This window comes from Typopeltis vanoorti, chromosome 6 (assembly GCF_054136105.1).
Source record: "Typopeltis vanoorti isolate ZY-2024b chromosome 6, IOZ_Tvanoo_1.0, whole genome shotgun sequence".
NCBI lineage: Eukaryota > Metazoa > Arthropoda > Arachnida > Uropygi > Thelyphonidae > Typopeltis > Typopeltis vanoorti.
In genome coordinates, this window is record NC_143554.1 from 56,390,320 (window position 1) to 56,408,200 (window position 17,881).

The following is a 17,881-nucleotide window of genomic DNA, read 5'->3' on the forward strand; positions in this document are numbered from 1 at the left end:
TTATTCTGTTAAGTGCTAAGTGCTACCCCTTTGCATGCAATTTGAAAATTTGAATGTGGAAACCCGCTTTCTATTGAAATTGTCAGTTATACAAATTGCCACAAGCTGATTTGTCTGAATTTGTTGTTGTAATATAATATTAAGAATTAGTGTTTGCTCATCCTTAGGTTTTTGGACACCAGTGTATAAATAAATGAGGTCATTGTTTTAAATAAAACTTCTTCATTGCATAAAAGACTGAGAGTTTCTTTGTGCTTGTTATGTTAAGTTATTACAGGAATGAATAGTATTTTTTCATCATGCATCCTTTTTTTTTTTGTGTGTGTGTGTGTGTGAGAGAGAGATAAATGCAATCAGAATATTTCACCAACAAGAATAGTCACTCTAAGAAAATGTAGATTAAGAAATATAAAAATAATAATAATGATGATTATTATTTTAGGGAATGGGTTTCATGATTAAGAAAGACATCTTTAAATATGTAATGGGGCTGTGGTCCATAAATAAAAGGATGATGCTTATTAAATTAGCTGCAAAGCCTTTTAACATCATAATTATCCAGGTTTATGCCCGCTCCAATGAAGTAGTAGATTTACTATAATAATAACTTGCAAAAATCTATAGAATATGTAAAATCAAATGAGATATTCATAGTGATAGTGACTTGAATGCAAAGGTTAGAGAAAGGGAAGAAAATCTAGTTGTTGGAAAATTTCGATTGGGCAAAAGAAATGAAAGAGACGAGAGATTGATACAATTCTGCATTCAAAACAACTTGCATATAATGAATACTTTCTTTCAACATCCAAAGCACAGACTATATACTTGGACAAACCCAGATAACTCTATAAGAAACCAAATAGATTTCGTAATGATAAATAATAGATACAAAAATAATATAACCAACATTAAAACATACTCAGGTGCTGATATAGGTTCAGACCATAACCCTATTGTGTGTACTTCAAAAATTAAACTTAAAAACATTTCTAAAAACAATCATTCTGAAAGACTTAACTTGACAGCTCTGAATATACCTGACAATATAATGGCATATAACTCAGAAATTAGGAAGAGATTAGATCATGTAGGATATAAAACAGAAGACGATATGCTTTGAAACATAGAGGAAATTGAAAACAGATGGTCAAATTTTAAAAGTGCAACATATGAGACAGCTAACAAGATTATTCCAAAAAGTAAATACAATAAGAAAAAACCCTGGATGACAGAATCAATATTAGAACTTATGAATGAAAGAAAAGTACACACCAGTATGGAATACTTAGTAAAATTATAAAAAATGAATGCAGGAAGGTAAAGACAAGTGGCTAAATGAAAAATGTAAAGAAATTACAATATCTCAGGCTACTGGATTAGATACTCACATATATAGAAAGCAAAAATCATACATAACCAATGAACTTTATAAAATGAAAATATATTTCTGCTTGATATAATAATTCTAAATTATAGATGTACTGATTCAAAGATGGATATAATTCTTGTCACTTTGAATTTCCATACCATGCAAAATTAAATTTTTTAAAATCTTGTTCTTATCCAAAATACTGGCAATACATCTTTTTATTTCTTACATATTTGATAATGGTTTGAACTGCTTAGTAAGCTTACATAAGCTTTGGGAATTTTCACTCATTGAAAAGATCTCAGTTTAGGACTGAAACAAATGTTCCAGTGCATGTGTGAGAACAACTCATGGTAAAGTCATTACTCTTAGAATGGAAACAATGTCATGAATAAAATCAAACTTGCTAGAACTAACAAGAATGTTTTGTTTATACTTGGCGAACAAGTACAATAACAACTCCTGCTAGTTGAAATTATATTCAGAGCAGCTGACGTCAATATGCAGCATTATTTAGAGCATACTTGATCAGTGCTTAGAGAAATAGGACTAATAGTGTCCTTTCACAGAATGTAATATAACACGGATAAAAGCATGAATGTAATTTTTTGTTAACTATTAAGAAAATGTTTTACTGTGGTTGATTAAAATTCAGTGAAGTTTCTAAAAGAAATTATATACACACCTTCTTTAAATTAAGTAAAATCAGATCCTATGATCCTCAGTAGTCAACTTCCAGCTTATACATGTTTTTCTTCTGTCCAAAGAAGTAAGCAACTATGTAGTAAACAAACATACTATTAAATCGGAAAGTTAAAGTCCTTATCACAAAACAGCATAAATTTCAAAAGTAGGTACATGCTAACTGTCACGTGGAAGAAAGAGAAATTATATTCAGAGCATGCTAAAACAGAATTAGCATAAATATTAAGAGGAAATTGCAGAACAGGTAATAAATAATGCTAAGGAAAAAAGCCATACCTGGGTTCTTATTTCAAGAATACCATTATTATTATTATCATCATGTCAGCTCCAAGGAATCAGCAATAAAATAAACTTAAGGTTCATTTTAGAACTTTAAAATCGTTAACATTCCCTGCATTCACAACACATTCTGGCAATGCATTCCATTCATCAGTAATTCTTCATATAAAAATCTACTCCTGTCACTTCGTCACTATAACTTTTACACAGCTTCCAGGGATGGCTCTTGTTAATTCCCTCTTACCTTCTACTTTTTTTATAATTCATACCTTATATAAATCCAATAAAATCTCAGTTTTTTTTTTTTTAATGAAAAGTTATTTGCAAACCATAGTAGTACATTTTGTACCTGGGATGGGCTACGAATATTTTTTTTTCTAATTTTTATCAAGTATATATTTATTTTTAATTTCTTTTTTACATAATCTGGAAATCATGCTCTAGAAACTTAATATGGAACTTTTTCAAACCACTTCAGACCTCCAATAAGTGGGGAGGTGGTCTCACACTGGGCAATGACGTTTCTCTGTCTAAAGACAATCACAAACAACCATGCCTATGGTGGGATTCAAATTCTTATATCTCTGTACTCCAAAATGCAATGCCTTGCACTTATTACTGTTAAAACTAAAATTCCATTCATCTAAACGAGCTAAAATCCACTCAAATCTTCCTGAAAGGAACCGACATCAGCAGAGATCCTTATAATTCTCTCCAACTTTGCACCATCAGCAAACACTAAAGATCCCCAGTCAATCCCTTCTTTTTTTTTTTTGAGATACTGCTCTACCATTCAGAGAGCTAATCTCCAATCCATCCAACCTATCTAGTCTGCAGAGGATGGGAATGGATAATAATCCATTCCTATCCTCTGCAACTTGTAATCTATTATGAGATAATTTATTAGATGCTTCAGAAAAGTCCGAGAATATTAATGTATATGAATCTCCCATCTCCAACACATTTGTTGCTGCATATCATAAATTCAAGTAAATCACAAAACAAGACCTACTCTTTATAAGCCCGTGCTGATTATCATAAAGAATTGTGTATATATATATATATATATATCCATCAACCCAATCTTGTAACCTTCCTAACCAACCTCTCCAATACCCTAACACAATTACAGATATACAAGCTGATCTCAAATTCAAAACTTCCATCCTAGAATCATGACTATGGAGTGGTACTATTTTGCCATCTTTCCACTCCTTAGGAATCCTTCTCACTGCAAGATATTTTCATTCAATAACCAGGTCAAGGGCATAAATAATTCTTTTGCACATTCCTTAAATATATGTGGTGATATGCCTTCAACCTCTAATTTTCCTAATATTTGCCTCCTTTCTACATGTTGCACAACATTATTTAAATTAGTATGATATATATTGATAAAGTGTTCATTAAATAAATCCTCTTTTATCATTTGCAATGATTGCTGCTACAATACCAGTCCACCAGTGTTACCCTGCCATAATTATTCTTCCTCTGGAGTGCTACATAGCAAAAGAATTTCCTTGAGTCATCATTGGCCTTTCATACTATATACCATTTCTTTCTTTATCATGCTTGTCACCTTTCTAATCTAGCCTGCAATTTATACCCCTCTCCCTCATGCATCTGATTGCTGCAGAATGTCTTATCTTATACCTTCTCAATAACTTCTTTTCCAACAGTGCTTCCTGATTTTATTGTTCATCCATTTCATTCCTACTCTATTTATTCACTTAACTGTATGCAGTTATGTATTGCTTTTGTCAAATATTGACTTATCAGTTTCCATGCTCTGTCAACACCTTTTCTACACAGCAAATCAATCCAACATACTGATGATAGTTGCTTATGGAGCATCTCATAATCACCCACCTTATATATCCCTCTTTGACAATAACTTTTCCTATTTCATCACTTCCCAAACCAGTACCAAACACTTGCCAACCAGCAGGCAGCAATGTTATTTAATTAGCAAAAACATCCTGAGAGGATATCATCAAATCAGACATTTGAAAACCTTGAGCTGTTTCCAGAAATTAAATAAATTCATGTTTCTTGCAACCATACACTATCTCTTCATTGCCATCCACACTTCTATAATTAAAATCTCTTCTTTTTTTTAGATGCCTAACCAATTTGCTTAATGAGTTTTGAGGCCATCCAACAAACAGAATCACTCCCTACTCCAGCTTCTATTACTCCTCCCTCCTTTCGCTCTCTCTCTCTCTCTCTCTCTCTCTCTCTCTCCAGCCTTACCACTCCTGTTTCCCTGATCTTGACTCTTGATTTTCATCCATATCCTTCTGATCTCCACCTTTATGTATTCCATCATATGTTCTTCCATAATCACATCTTCAATCTTGAATCCACCTTTCTCTTGTCCTTCCACAACCTGCTTCACGATATCTTTCTCTCTGATACTTAGTTACTAAATTAATCTTGATTCTGTGCTCTCTCACCAAGCAACAATTTCTCTAAATGTCCAACATCAAACCCATTCAAATGCAATTCATCAACCTTAAAATATTTCAACTTCCCTTCAAATTTACTTCATAGATTCACAAACTGAATACCTTTTGCCTCACATACTCAGCCATTTTTCTATTCATTATCTCTGCTCTCCTTCTTACTAACTACTATCATATCTGGGCAACACATTAACTACTTTCCCAACAATGCTATTTATCCTTTATCTCCCACAACTCAAATCGCTATTAACATTCCTTTTTTCACCATCCAAGTCACAATTACCACTAATTCTGATGCATATTTCTTCCTTCCATGGAAAGAAGAAACATCAGTTATTTGTTTCAGTGTTTAATGTGGATAACACGTTTTATGCATATTAAATTCCACTGTGATAATGTGACTTGTGTTTAGGTTTATACGTTGATTCTCCAGCATCATGTTGGTTAAGGAAAGTAATAACGCAGACTAGAAAATAACTAAAAATATTTAATTATTACTTCCTATATTTTGTCAAAGTTAAATCAGCATCGTTAAAGATACCAAGCTATTTTAAATATAAACCTGGTTTTGATTCATTTCCCAAGTAAGCAAACAGACAAGTAAGTCAAGTTTGCACCTGCAAGTAGTGCAAGTCTGGGTGACCCCCATTTTACCCAAGATAAAAAACTTTCTACATCTATCTCTCATCCTGAGATTTTTATTTAATAAGGTCAAAGCACCTTATGGTAACTTATGTTAAAGATACCAAGTAATTTTAAACCTGGTTTTACTCCATTTCCCAAGTAAACAAACAGACTAAAAGTCAAGTTTGCGCCTGCAATTGATGCAAGTCTATCTGATCCCACAGGTAGTGCAGGATCAGGGCAACTCGTGGCAAAGGTGGAACAAGCTCCGATCACTAATCTTAATATTTACCCTTAATGCCAAAACACATCTCCAAGAAGGGGATATATGATGTTTTGTATTAAAGGCAAGGGGCCACTACCCAGACCGGTTTCGACCTTTATTGAGGTCTCGTCAGTGGGAGCTAGGCTAGAAATACCAAGATTTACTTCCTTCCTACACTTATGGTAACTTGTTTTGGTAAAATACTTATAAGCTCTTAAACCTTGGTATTTCTAAGCCTGGCTCCCACTGATGAGACCTCAATAAAGGTCAAAACTGGTCTGGGTAGTGGCCCCCTTGCCTTTAATACATAGCATCATACATCTCCTCAAGGAGATGCATTTTGCATTAAGGGTAAATACTAAGAATAGTGATCAGAACTTATTCCACCTTTACGAGTTGCACTACGTGCGGGTCACCCAGACTTGCACTACTTGCAGGCGCAAACTTGACTTACTTGTCTGTTTGCTTACTTGGGAAATGGATCAAAACCAGGTTTATATTTAAAATAACTTGGTATCTTTAATATATATTATACCGAAGGTAAAAAACTTTTTAAATCAGCATCTTCAGAGATTATTACGCAGGTACACTTCAGTAATAAAGATGAAAATCCTCATCAGCAGAGTTAGCCCAACAGCCAAGAACATCCAACCAAAGCCAACAGATGGCAATAGGTGATCTTCTTGTATCTCTCCTGTTCCATCTTTATTACTGAAGTGTGCCTGCATGCATGTGTTAACCCAACAGCCAAGAACATCCAACCAAAGCCAACAGATGGCAATAGGTGATCTTCTTGTATCTCTCCTGTTCCATCTTTATTACTGAAGTGTGCCTGCATGCATGTGTTAATAGCAGTGTATTAATCCCTGAAGATACTAATTTACTTCAGCAAAATATAGGAAGCAATCTATTTAGTTATTTTTATTATTATCTAACCTATGTTGTTAATTTCCTTAAACAACATATTAAATCTTAATTTGTCATAAATGTCTCACAGTAACATTACAGAACTACTTAGAAAAGACTAATGAACAATACAAAAAGGAATTAAATTATTCTTCATCAGTTAAAAAAAACAAAACAAAAAAAAAAAAACAGCAAGTGTACCTATAGAGTTGCAACAAATAAGATCTCAAATGCAAAATCCTTCAGAATGTAATTCCATGAACAACTCAGCCTCTTGTTATTCTCTGTATCAGTTTTACAACATAAGTGCCCTTGTTCATGTGTCACTTATCAAAACATAATTGATCTCTCTCTTTATAAAAAACTTAGGCATAGTAAAGCCTATTTCTTTAACCCATTGATTGTTCAGCAAAAGACATCAAGACATATCATTTTTAAAATGTTCCTTTGTTTCTATCTGATAAATGAAACAATACTATAGTTTTTCTTTCTCCAGTCAACTACAAAAACTTTTTATATTAATTGTCGGCCTGGTTGGCAGAGTGGTTAGCGTATCCTCTCTCCAGCCAAAAGGCTTTGGGTTCGAATCCAGTCATGAGCATGGATGTTTGTGATTATCTGTGGAAATATTAGTGGTGGTGGTGGTGGGGGGGGTAGATGGCATTGGTGTAGTTATGGTTAGTTGTAGTTGGTGGATTAAGTGGCAGAGACGGAGAGTTGTAGAACAGTGCCCTCCCTCGATGAGTCTTTGGACTCCCTGGAGGTGTTACATAATAATAATTTACTAAAGATAAAGTAAATTAATTCATCCACAGAAGTAACCAACTTTAGGGAAAAACACACATCTCTCTATTGCTTTCTTCACATCCTTTATCTTTTCACATGTGCATTGGCTGTTGTTATCATGTATGAATATATCTTATTATGTACTACTAGTCAGTGAGACTGTGCTACAGGATATCACTATAGCTTTATGTGTGTTTGGATTTATGTTTGCTTTATGTATTTTTGCTGAAAATTGATCACTTCTATAGTTGATTTTATTTATTTTATTGTTACTAAATATGATGAAGCCACTTTCATAATTATTTGGAGAAAGGAAGCCATAGTACCATTTAACGAACAGCAGTTAGAAAGAAACAAAGGAAACATACAAGGAAAAAAAAAACCCTTAAAAATAGACACTCCTATGCGGAGGAGGAAGAGAGAGAGAGAGAGAAAGAGAGGAGCCTAATTGTGTTTCCACTACATTTGAAAATGACTTGTGTGGCAAAATTGAAACAAAGATTAATGATGAAATTAAACTGTAAGTTATGTTTATAGATGGCCTAGAATTCATTCCGAAATATTCTACACATTTGAGATATGGAATTTTATTGCATCACTGCATGACTGTTTAAAAATGCACCTGCTGTTTCTTATTTCTGCTAGAAGAACTTTCATTGCTCAAGTTATTCCAGAAAATGGAAAGGATGATATTTTGTAAAAATACAAAATATCAGTAAAAGGGGAAAGAGACGGGTGGAAGCAAAGTGAGCACAACTGTCTGTGTGAAAGCTGGTGCAAATTATGGAACCAAAGCAAGCATGATTGCAGGAGAAAATGCAAGAGTACAAATGACAGACCAAAAGTTGGTGTGAATGAAGCCATGAAAGAGAATGCAACTACTGGAATGTAAGATTTGAAGAATGAACTGATCTTTATGAAACATGAGATGAACATGTGCAGTGAGATTAAATTTAATTGGTAGGAATGAAAGTGTGTCAAAGGATAGAATGAAGGAAATTAGTGAAAGAGAACTGAAAAATGACTCAAGAGTTTAAAAAGTGTGATGAATGAGATGTCAGCAAGATCTATTTTCAAGGAGGGAGGAAGAACAGGATGTTATGTTTTGCACATTAAATGAGCAAGAGTGATTGAAAAGTGGTGATTGGTGGAATAAACGATTTGGCTGGACAAAAAAAGAATATGGATGTTTGAAAGTTTGTTCAGTTGGTTATACTATAGATTTAAATTAAAGACTCCAAGAAATTATATTCTTGGTTTAATCCTTTATCAAAGTATAAGCAAATAAAAATTTGCACATGAAGTAAATCACGAAAAGGCTACTTGTATATAGAGGCTGATAACTTCACATCAATTGCCCTAGTATCCCATAATGCAATGCAAATATCCTTATGGACACACGTATAATGCTATGCATCATGGGACAGACCAGTTTCAACCTTGATTGAAGTCTATCAGTGGAAGCCAGACAAAGAAGTGATATCAAGATCGAAGTAATCAGTCTGTTTAGTGGCCCTTCCCATGGTGCATAGCATTATACATGTCTGTAAGGATATACAAGTTGCATTATACGATACTAAGGGAAATGATGTAAAGTTATCAGCCTCTATATACAAGTAACCCAGTTGTGATGTTACTTCATTTGTAAATTTTTATTTGCTTACACTTGGATAAAGGATTAACCCAATAATATAATTTCTTCATCATCATCAAATTCCTGACATGTAGCCTCAAGGGATGTACAGGATATGTTAGTACTACATGAAAAACTAACATCGCCACTAACTTCCTATCTACAATTTTCCTCCAAATCAATCTATTACATGTCAAGACTCCAATGTTATCAGATCTTATATTCTATCTTCTAAGACACTTTTTACCATATCAATCCACCTATATCTTGGTCTACCTCTGGGTCTTTTTCCTGCCAACCTGGCAGAGAACACTTGTTTTGCTAATCTTTCCTCTCCCATTCTTCTCTATAAGTGCAGATAGCACCTGGGTTAGCTCTGCTAACAGTCATGTTCTTTCCAAATATCCTCGTTTTTAATATGATATTGCGATTGATACCATCTGTTCACATCCCTAATCTTTCTGAGAACTCTCATATCTGTGGTCTCTAGTCTTTGGTCAAGTGTTTAACATCTAACCCAGCTCTCAGATCCATAAGTCAAAACTGGTTTGAACACAGTCTTGTAAGCAGCTAATTTAGTGTTTTGACTAATATACACAACATGCAATGATACACAATACCTACCACAATATACAATGATAGGAGTCAATTCTGGTGCCAAACTTTCAGGACAATTGGAAGAATGCCATCAGGGCCAGAAGACTTTTTTTTATGTCTAATTTGGACAGTATTTTTCTGATCTCTTTCTGGCAAAAGGCTACAGGGGGCATTGTATGCTGGGTGTCTGGAATGGTTGGAGGATATTTACCATTGTCAGTAATGCATGCATTGGAAGCAAAGTGTGAAGCCAGAAGATTGGGTTATTCTCTGTGGGCAATGATGCATTAGAGCCATCTGTGTACGATGGCTCTAATGCAATAAGTGAGGTGAAAGGTGGATGAGATGATTGTGATGGTGGGCACAAATGACTTGAGAGGTAATGTAAATAGTGTGGCGAGAGAGAGATCTGAGATTCATGCTTGAGGTTGTACAGAAGAAAACTCAGAGAGAGAAGACAGTGTGTGGGTGTTACCCAGGTATGATAATGATGAGCTGAGCAGAATAGCAGTAATAATGAATAGCATAATAGCCAGAATGTGTCAGAAGAGAGGAGTGGAATATATGGATGCTTGGAGGGCATTTGAAGACAGAAAGGAACTGTATGCGAGAGACCACTTGCATCTGAATAAGGAAGGATGTGGGCATCTGGAGAGATTGCTGTTTTCTGAATGAGTCGGTGTGTGAATGCAGAGAAACTAGAATTCCCAGGACGGACAGTAGCAGGGGGGGGGGGTGACCTCGCGTAGGAATAGGTGCTTGGAAGAACAGTGAATACAATGGATAATGCTGAATCCAGTGGAGTCTGGAGGAACAGTGACATTTTTATTCTTTATACTAATGCCAGGAGTATCTGGAATAAAGGAGATAAACTGGTGGCACTGATAGCATCAGCCTGTCCAAAGATTATTGGAATCTCTAAGACGTGGTCAATGGAAGATGATATACTATCAGGAACAGGAGTAGCAGAGTACATCATTTTTCAACAGGATACGAAAACGTAGTGATGGAGTACTTCTTATGATACGTGATGAGTTACGTGTTCTCAGAGCAAAGGATTTGGAGGGCAATGGCACTAATGGTTTTGAGAGCATTTGGTGTGAGGTAGAGGTGGGCAGGACTGGATATTTCTACAAGCCAGGGAGCATAGGGGGTGAGGAGCCAGAGAAATTTAGGCAGTTAAGCTTGTCGAGTGTAAGAAGAATGGTTGTTATGAGAGATTTTAACTATAGCAGTATAAATTGGGGAAGAGAAAACTGCATATAATAATAAGGGAAAGGAATTTCTACAATTCTTGAGGGACAAATATCTTAGGCAACATATAGTAGAAGGAACAAAAGGTTCAAGAGTTTTGGATTTGGTCATAGCATCAGAAGAGCTGATTATAACTGAGATGGCATTTCTGCCTCCAGTTAGAGACATGACCATGTGGTTTTGACTTGAAAGAAAAATAGACATGCAGGAGTATCGAAGTGAAACAAATGCATGTGGAATTATAAGGCAGGTGATTATAATAGTCTTAGATATATCAACTTGGGGCAGTTCCATGGAGAGAGGAATTCGAAGGGTGAGATATCATTAGTGCTTATTTAATTATGAAGGAATATTTGTTAGCAGCAATAGCAAGCTGTATACCATGAGTGAAGAAGATAACACAATTTGTAAATTAAAGATGCCAAGAAATTATATTTTTGATTTAATCCTTTATCCAACTGCAATCCAAGTTTGCACCTGAAGTATTTTCAGGACTGGGCAACTAGTATACAGAAGCTAATGACTTCATAACATTTGCCTTAGTACTCCATAATGTAAAGCACACATCTTATGGACATGTGTAATGCTATGTGTCTCATCAGTGGGAGCCAGACCCAGATGTGATACCAAGATTGAAATAATGTAGAAGTCATATTTTCATATATGAGCATCCAAAAGATGTCACAGTTTATTATTAAATTACTCTAGATTACAAATAGTTGTTGGAAGTTTTTCACTTGGTTATACTATAAATTAAAGATGCCGAGAAATTATATTCTTAGTTTTATCCTTTATCCAAGTGTAAGCAAACAGAGTTTGCACCCGAGGTATTTTTTGGTGTACAATTTGGTGCAAAGTGGATGAGAAACAAAATCAAACAGGAACTACATTTTAAAAAGAGGTTATAGAAGAGACATAAGGACAGGGGATGGAGAGCTGATGAACGAAGAATATAAGACTCGGGTCAGATGAGTGACTAGTATGGTAAGGAAGGCAAACTGGAATATTAGACGAGATTGGCCCTGAGATCCAAAGAAAATTCTAAGGTTTTTTTTGATATGTGGTCAGTAGCTGGAGAAATAACTGGTAGAAGAATGACATTATTCGATAAAAAAAAGGGAACTGAGTGACTAATGCAAAGGACATAGTTGTTGGATAAAGGACATAGAGGGATATGGGAGGTTTAGAAGTGCAAGAGGAGAGTGTGTTTCAAATACTGAGTACTCTGGATGTCAATAAAGCAGTGAGACTGCATGGAATTTCATCACAGGTTTTGAGAGAATGTGCTAAAGAACTGAGAGTTCTGGTGAACGGCTTTTCAATTAAAGTCTGGCCAAGGGAAAGTTACCTAAGGAGGGTAAGGTCAGTAGTTGTTAATATCTTGTAAAAATTAGTGAGGGACCATATACAGTATTGGGCAGATGAGGGTAATGTTATTTGTGAGAGTCAACATGGATTTATTAAGGATACTCTTGCTTTAGTAATACGATTTCCTTTTATAATGAAGTGACAAGAGTGGTTGATAAGAGAAAAAATTCTGCCATTTTCTTGGATCTTACAAAGGCATTTGACAGGATACCACATGATAAGCTGATATTTAAGCTGCAGTACATGGGTTTAGATGTCGAGTTAGTGAAATGAATTCAGGATTGGCTATCTGATAGGCATCAGAGAGTTCTGTATGGGGGAACAATATCAAATAGGCAGAAGGTTAAAAGTGAGGTCCAACAGGGCTCAGTACTGGGACCTGTACTGTTTAAAATCAATGACATTGTCAGTGGATTACAGGGTGGATATGCAGTTGTTTGCAGATGATGTGAAACTGGGAAAGGTTATTAGTAATAGTGCAGATGTGGTTGTGGTATCCCTGCAAGAGGATTTGAATAAACTGGATAGATGGGAAAATGAAATGGATATAAGTTTAATGCAGCTATGTGTAAAGTCTTAAGGTGTGGGATACATCGATGGGAGGCTGCATACTCTGTTGGGGGAACTGTACTGGAGGAAGTAAGGGAGGCAAAGGATCTGGGGGTGATGATTGATAGAAACCTGAAATTCAGGGAACATATTGCAAAGGTGGAGAAGGTAACCCATAGGGTTGCTGCAATACTTAGGACACTGACCTGCAGAGATGAAAGAGTTGACATTCCATTGTATAAAGGAACTATTGTTCTCAAATTTGATCCACAGGATTTGAAGGAGATAAATTAACTGTTGATAAGGCACAGAGCTGGATAACAAAGATGGTATCAGGACTGTACAATGTTAGTTATGAAGACAAGCTGAGGAATGTGGATTGCAGAGTTTGAGACTTTTAAACTATTAAGAGGTAGCTACAGGGTTGATGCTGGGGAGTTCTTTTGCTTGATTAGATGGGAGAAAGGAGTGAGGACTAGGGGGGCCATCCCTGGAAGTTACGAAAGGAAGCTGTGAGCAAGAGGGTGAGGAATGGTTTCTTTGCATGGAGGGTGGTTGAACCTTGGAATGCATTACCTGATAGAGTGGTGAGAGCACAAATGGTCAATGAGTTCAAGGAGTGGTATGATAGACTTTGTGTTTTCTAGGCTGGAACTCCTACGATGAGTCTTTTGACTCCATTGAGGCCTGAATCGTAATAATAATAATAATATAAACTTAACCATATACTGCAAAAACATAAGGCTTTCTGTTGTCTTCTTAACATTAATGATTCATTTAAGATAAGTGAAAAAAAAAAAATTACATTTTTGAAAGCTTTTTGTTTCATAAATATTTCTGATAAAGATATGGAAGAAGGTATATGGCATAGCCAGATATTAAGTAGAAAAAATTTTACTGCAGAGAAGAGGATTATATTAACAGTTTTAGTTTAGGTAGCAGGATGTCAAAAGGATGTTAGTACTGTAAATACAACTGGGAATGGTGAGGGGGGGAGGCATTACGAGCAGAAGCTTATTTGGTATGTATGGTGTTCATGATTTTTCTGATCTTTCTGGTGAAAGGATGCAGCATGTATGCAGTGCATTATTCCTAGTAAGGTTGGAGAAATTTGTCTTTATAATGGCAGAATGTTAGCATTGTGTTTAGGCATTGTTACAAATAGTGCCATAAAAAAAAGAATGTGGGAGTATAGATAGACAAAATTTATGGAAACTTTTGCAAATAATGAGAAAGAACAACTGCTGTGTGTGTGTGTGTGTGTGTGTGCAAGGTGAGAGTTTTCTGCATTTAGTTTTCAGAAAGTTAAACTTAGATTTGTTACTGGTTGTTTTATAATTGTTGCAGACTTCAGTATGGGCTGAGAATGATGCTAAAGTTGTTTGTTTCTGGCCACTTGCAACATGCTGATTTCTTTTCTCAGACTGCCGTGGCACATTTGTTGGAAAAAAACCAAGGTTTGAATTCTGTACAGGTAATATGAATGAAATGAAGGATATCATTTCAACATGAATAATTTCAGTAACCCCATCAGGGCCAGTACTAGGATCTAGAGAGCAAAAACAGTGTTGTAATGCTAAAGGACACAAGATGAGAGTGGCTGAGGGATAGATGAAACCTGTAGAATATTATGGTTTGAGTTAGCAAGTCTGCAACAAAGTTAGCACTTTGTTGCAGACTTCTAATTGAATTAAGAATTGCTAAGAATTTGTCAGATAGTTAAGAATTAGAATATAACTAGGATATGTATTTAAGTTTCTTAGATCTCAAAAAGCATTGACAAGTACCAAGAGAAAAGATGTTCAAAATATTGAATTTATTTGGTGTAAATAGGACATTATGTTGAGCTGTACAGTCTATAGCTCAGTTGTAAGTCAGTGGTTAGAACCTGGAGATACAGGAAGATAGTTTGACATTTAAGGCAAAAATGCCCATGCCCACTATCTCTTATTATTCTTCATCATCTATATGCATTAAATTATGGAAGTAGTATTAAACTGATATCAAAACTGGTGATGTTAATCTCAACTCATTTCTTTATGCATATGATCTTAGATTCTTAAATAAATCCCGTACAAGTATGCAGCATTCCTTAACTGAATAGCTGCCATAACAAATCTGTCTCAAAAATCATTAATGAAATAACACAAACTATGAAAATAGTCAGGGACATGGTATTAGAAAAAAGTGTAATATTTCAGCTATTTGGGCCCCATTTTTTAGTGAAGAGGGCCAACTAATTTAAAAAACAGAATAAACAAAGCTGATGGTGGAGAGCTTGTGGAATAAATTTATATGGATAAGAGAGAAATTAACAGTACCACTAAACTAACAGAATATATATATGACAATGTTTAAACTTACGAATTTGAGATTGGGGTAGAAATAAAACAATTAATCAAAGACTAGAAACCACAGATATGAAAATTTCTGAGAAAAATTAGAGTAAAGATATTAAACACTTAGTACTACATGAAAAGTTCTATTATTACTATCAGCGTATCCTGTAAGCCTAAGATGAGTGTAAATGTCATCAACTGATAATGATACCGGTATTGTTTGAGGTATTCTCAGCCTCAGATTACCATTTCTTCCTCATACAACATTCATAGAATGTGAAATTACTTCTTTCTAGGCATTGCAAATTATGTTGATTACCATTGCAATTTTAAGCAGTCACAAGAATTCTTTAATCGTAGGTTATCTATTCATCAAATTATTTTGGGTGTTATATAAACCTGGAAGTTCAACAGGTGCTATATTTTGAAAGCTGCAACGTTCCTTGATTCACAGTTTGAAAATTCTGTGGAGAAAATATCAGAAGCTGGTAGCAGGGGTTTCCACTGAATAGTGTACAATACTTGACAAAAATTATAATCTTGTTTTCATTTATATTTTATCCTAGTAAGCAAATGATATTTTGCTCATGAAGGATCTTCAAACTTATCTAATTGTGTAATAGCAACTTAACAGCTGCAAAAAAAATTATAGACAGAAAATAATTACATGGATAAATATTCATCATCATCAATTTCCTGATATGTATCCCCAAGGAATGTTCAGGTTACTATGACAGCACTACATGATTAAGTTTAGATTATTATTAATCTCCTATCAATAATTTTCCTCCAAATCAATCTATTACTTGTTAGCACTCCAGTATTGTCATATCTAACATTTTGTGATTCTAAGGCACTTCTGAATGAATCAATCCACCTAGAATTTGGTCATCATCTAGATCTCTTTCCTGCCTTATTGGCATATAACACCTGTTCTGCTAACTTATCCTCACCCATTCTATTTCACCCATAGCACCTTAGATTAGCTCCACTTACACTTTCCTGAATGCTAACAATGTCAAGTTAATTTCTAATATCTTCATTTTTAATATGATTCTGCACTGATACCAACAGTTCAGTCCCCTAATTTTTCTTAAAACTCTCATATTAAGTGCTTTATTTCTAACCAGATTCTCAGATCCATAACTTAAAACTGGTTTGAACACTGCCTTATATATATACTGCTAGTTTAGTGTTTTGGCTTAATTTCTCTCTTATTCCATAAAAATTTATTCAGTTGGCTACCCACCATACCAGCTTCGCTTATTCTATTTCTCTATTTTCATATTTAATTTGCCATATTAACTAAAAATCATGCCCAAATTGTTAAAATTATACTTGGGTTCTCCATGCAGGATGCAGTTGATGTTTCTGTCTACTATCATTCTCTTTGTCTTTTTATTGCTGATTTTCATTCAAAATTTGTTACAGCTGTTATTATTATTATTCCGGGCAACTCCAAGGAGTCTACAGACTCATCGAGGGAGGCCCTAACATCATGTCAAGAACAACTATTCGACATTCACACAGTATCTATCATACCTCGCCTTGAACTCATTCACAGTCGTAGCACCCACAACAGACTCTGGCAGCTTATTCCACTCATTCGCCACTCTCCAAGTAAAAAACCTAGCTCTAACATCCCCTGCTAAACACATTCTTGCCCAGCTTCTATGTATGGCCCCTAGTCTTCCCACCACCAGTCCTATTCTCAAAAATATCTTCTGGATTAATCTTATAGAAACCCCTTCAGTAATTTGAATGTCTCAATCATATCACCCCCTTTTCTGCCTATTGACCAATTTTGCAACCCACAAATCTTCAACCTGTTCTCATAAGGTTCATTCCACAGACCTGCTATCATCTTGGTCACTCATCTATGGATCCTCTTCACCTCTTCCCCATCAAGAAGAAACCCTGGCACCCATATCTGGGCATAGTAGTCTAGATGGGGTCTTATCAAAGCTTGATACAGAGGAACAATAACTTGTTTGTCTTTCTTGTTAAAGTATTTTTCAGCAACCAAGTGATTTTATGAGCTGATTTAGCCAATTTTGCAATGTGCCCCTAAACTTCAATTCCCAATCCACCAACACTCCCAAATCCCTGGCATCATCAATCTCCTGGAGTACGGTTCCACCAATGTGATATACTGCTGCTATTCTTTTCACCCCAAAATGCATAACCTTACACTTTGCCACATTAAACTGACATCCATTTTCCCTAGCCCAGTCCTCCAAACTATTCAAATCATTCTGTAAAATTTTGACATCCTGTGCACTCACAATTGCTCTACCCAACTTTGCATCATCAGCAAACAAGTGAACACTTCCTCTCAGATCCTTTCCTATATCATTGATGAACAAATTGAAAAGTAGTGGTCCAAGAACAGAACCCTGCGGCACACCACTAGTCACAAGCCGTCTTTTGGACTCAACTCCTGAATAAACCACTCTCTGGTATCTCTCCATCAACCACCCTCCTATCCATCTCACCAACCCTATATCCATCCCCCATCTGCTCCAGTTTACTGATTAGAGTTCCATGTGGTATCCTGTCAAAGGATTTTGCAAGGTCCAGTAGAATCACTGTAAATCCATTACCCTTATCCAGTTCAGCCGTCACTGTGTTATAAAACGTGAGCAAGTTACTGAGGCATGATCTACCCTTCACAAAACCATGTTGTGCCCCATACAATATCCCATTTTCATCTATCCAATTCTGTATTCTTTTTCTTGACTA

General features: G+C 35.4%; 1 protein-coding gene across 4 annotated transcripts in view; it reads right to left on the reverse strand.

Moving 5' to 3' along the window:
• The window catches only part of pdm3 (POU-domain protein pdm3), a 442,629-nt gene that overhangs the window by 353,838 nt on the left and 70,910 nt on the right, over positions 1–17,881 (reverse strand). For all 4 annotated transcript variants that reach the window (XR_016548447.1, XR_016548448.1, XM_090394167.1 and 1 more), the window contains one exon: positions 2,055–2,146. The gene's annotated coding sequence lies outside the window, so the exon portion shown is untranslated. The remainder of the gene's footprint in view (positions 1–2,054; positions 2,147–17,881) is intronic.